This window comes from Bos taurus, chromosome X (assembly GCF_002263795.3).
Source record: "Bos taurus isolate L1 Dominette 01449 registration number 42190680 breed Hereford chromosome X, ARS-UCD2.0, whole genome shotgun sequence".
NCBI classification, from domain to species: Eukaryota; Metazoa; Chordata; class Mammalia; order Artiodactyla; family Bovidae; genus Bos; species Bos taurus.
The window spans coordinates 18,720,533-18,723,924 of NC_037357.1; the positions used below are offsets into that span (position 1 = coordinate 18,720,533).

A 3,392-nucleotide genomic window follows, 5' to 3' on the forward strand; every position below is an offset into this window, starting at 1 on the left:
GAAGAACATGGGCCTAGGACAGGTTTTTCTAAGTATCTCAGGCTTCAGGTTTTCACTGAGTAGGAAACTATCACCATCCCCATCTTTCACAGCTTTAAAGTAATTTCACCATTACAGGGATAAACAAAAAGTCTTTAAAACATGCCCTCTAAAGACTACACACTTTAGTTTCCAATCACAAGGAAATGTGCATTTTCTTTTAAACCTTGGTGAATGAAATTCAGGTTCTGTGATGCCTCCTTCTGGATAAAACCAATGCTAATAGAGCAACAGAGGAGCCCGAGGTTTCTATGAAACTAGAGGTTAGAAGTGTCTCTGAATGCACCTTGGAAGAGTTCACATTTCTATTTAGCGCTTTCCCCCACCCCAACTGTGAAAACTCTTCCACACATTTTCAACAAATTAACCACTGCCCAGGAAAGAAGTAACTTTACACAGACAATGAAAGAGAGACCTTTTCGGCACTGCCAGTTAACAAGCACCTTCTTGGTGCCTGAACTTGGTGCTGAGCCACATCAGCTTCGGCATAAGGCGTCAGAGATGGCCAGAAAAGAAAGTTGCTCAGAGCAAGGCAAAGTGTGAGTTGCTGGGCTACCTCTTGGCATCATAGCAGGATTAATGAGGCTGGTTTCCAAGAAGGCCAGTAATATCTGAGGAAGTTTGCTGGCCCTGTGAAAGGAAACAAACGTTTGGTTGAAATGGGGGTCTGGACATGTAGGGAGACGAGCTAAATGAAGCCACAATGTTCTGTTCCCATATTCTGGAAATGGTGTACTAATTCCCTCTGTACCTCTGTGTGCTGAGTGCTTTACAAAAACATACAAGAGATATCCCTGAGAGCAAGGTTTGATTCCCATTTTGCAAATGTGGAAATTGAGGCTCAAAGATGACAGTAAGAAAGAGTCAGACTCAGACAATAAAATTTATTTTTAATGAAACACGATGTATTGTCTCAGCAACACCTGCAAAGCAAAGCAAAGCAAAAAAAAAAAAAAAAAAAAAACCCGACAAACTGTGGAAAGGTAAATATTTAATGAAGTCCTGACCCGCTTAGTACTTGAATTGTTAGCCTACACCTCCAGGAGCCCTGCAAAGTAAATGCCCACCCACTTATAGAGGGGATAGACTGGCAGACTATCATTCTCTGCCACTCACTTGGTGTACAGGCCTCATCTTTCTCCCCTTTCCTAAAGAGAGCTGGCTTTAAATTACATTCAAATCCATGTTCCCCTACCTGAAAAAAAAAAAAACAGCACTCCCACAGTCTCTGGATTCCTGAAGTTTGTTTTTCATAATCCCATCCAGTCCAGCCTGCTTCTGCCTGGTATTACAAGTGTTTTCCAAAAGGATAAAAAGACAGATCAGAGCTCTGATGTGAAAATGGCAAGATCAGGCTTTTTGGAAATGTGACATTCTAATAAATTCAGTACGTCTGTAATAATGGCACTCACGGTGAACTGGAAAAAGATGCCATTGACTAGTTAAAGACATTATAAACAGTGTCTGAGCAGCGCTCAGGGAGTGATCCTGACATTGTTGGAAGTTCCGATCTTAGAGACTCAGGGAAGACATTTCAACACCATGTTAAATAATGTTACAGCTGATGGGATGGATGCTACCCTCCTCCCAGCATTTGTGGCCCCACATAACATAAGGTTGCACTTACTCATCTGGCAGGTCTGGACAGCTAATTCCGGGTCCACTCTCTTCTCATTACAGGTCCATCGGCTGGCCAGAACTAGATTTTTCCATCACAGGTCCTGAAGGAAACAGTGATTATACAGATCTACAAGGAGACTTGCTTACAGATGGACAGCCTAATACAGCTGCAGGAAAATTAGGTAACTTGCAAGATCGTAACATGAGTGGCTGGGGAAAACTTCCCCTTTCCCTTATCCACAAAACACCAAGGCAGTCAAGGGCCGTCAGCTGTCCTAACACCGCACGCAGTCCCTCAGAGCCTTACTGTCTCGTTTCACGTGGAAAATAACAGAAATACCCTCAATGGTAAAGAAAGGTCACAAAAATGGCCAAGATCAACATTTGAACCAATGCCCGGCAATGATGTCTCCACCCCAAACGCCCTACAATACAAGGCAGAATCAGCTCCATGGGTGGCCGCCAGTCAGACTGACTGTCACTCCCACCCACCCAGCCAAATTCATCCACCCTTCCCTCATTTTAAGCCGCAAACACTACAAAGCATTAAGACCATAATTGAGAAGGAGGCTCCAAGATCCACATTTAAACAAAGAAAATGTTCTTCAAGTTTCATCAGGCCATTATAATCACGTCCAACTCCAAACCTCAAAGTGCCTGAGAGATCTTCTCTGCCATCCACCCAGGAGCCCGCAGACACGTCTGTCAAAGTGTCCGTCAGGACACACCATTTACCCGACTCTCCACTCACACCGCAGACAGCCAAATACAAACAAATTTAGTAAAACTTACACTTTTGCTATCTTAGGAAAGGGAGCCACCACATTGAATCCTAACAGAGGAAAATGGTCTACGGAAGCCCCACAGGACAATCCAAACAGTCAGGAGCTTAGGCACGTGCTAGGGCTTCTTCCGCCTTTCACCCCCGCCTCCCAACATCGTCATTGGTGGGCCTGCGATGATTGACGGGGACAATGGCCATTCCTCTCAGCTAGGTCTACTGGTGGAATAAGTCAGTGTTCCCTGGTCTTCCCCAAATGTCTGCAACCTGAACTGACTTGCAAAATATCCAGTGCAAACTTGGTCCGCACACAACAATGCCAGCCCAGTACTATCTGCCCAGGGTCAGAAAAGTCCCTTGCAATCTCTGCTCTGAATCATCCCATGTCCTATTAATATGAAGAACTCACATTTGCCTGGAAGGAGTAAAACCTTGGAAGGCTTCTTGAGGGAATGTAACTGATTAGGCCGGAGAAACTGAATGTGCACACTTTCCAAAGTCAAGAGACGAGACACAAGCAAAGGATGTCAAGGCCCTAATTAATAGAGCTATGCCCATTGAGGATGGAGCACAGATATAGAAAGATATGAATATATACAACGAGATTCATTATGTTCAGCTACTGCTTGCCTGGCGCTGCTGCTCGCTAAGTCGCTTCAGTCATGTCTGACTCTGTGAGACCCCATCACACAGGCAGCCCACCAGGCTCCCGTCCCTTCGGATCTCTAGGCAAGACACTGGAGTGCAAGTGCCATTTCCTTCTCCAAGGCATGAAAGCTGAAAAGCTGAGAAGGAGTCGACTCAGTCGTGTCTGACCTCTCTTACGACCTCCATTGGACTGCAGACCTACCAGGCTCCTCCGACCCTTGGATTTTCCAGGCAAGAGTAACTGGAGTGGTGCCATCGCCTTCTACATTATGTGAGATGGCCTTGGAAATGGACAATTTTTCCC

At 45.2% G+C, this 3,392-nt stretch overlaps 1 long non-coding RNA gene across 1 annotated transcript in view; it reads left to right on the forward strand.

Moving 5' to 3' along the window:
• Positions 1 to 1,692: 1,692 nt before the first annotated feature.
• The window catches only part of LOC112445090 (uncharacterized), a 10,943-nt gene continuing 9,243 nt past the window's right edge, over positions 1,693 to 3,392 (forward strand). The window contains exon 1 of the long non-coding RNA XR_003033487.2: positions 1,693 to 1,841. This is a non-coding gene — a long non-coding RNA (uncharacterized lncRNA). The remainder of the gene's footprint in view (positions 1,842 to 3,392) is intronic.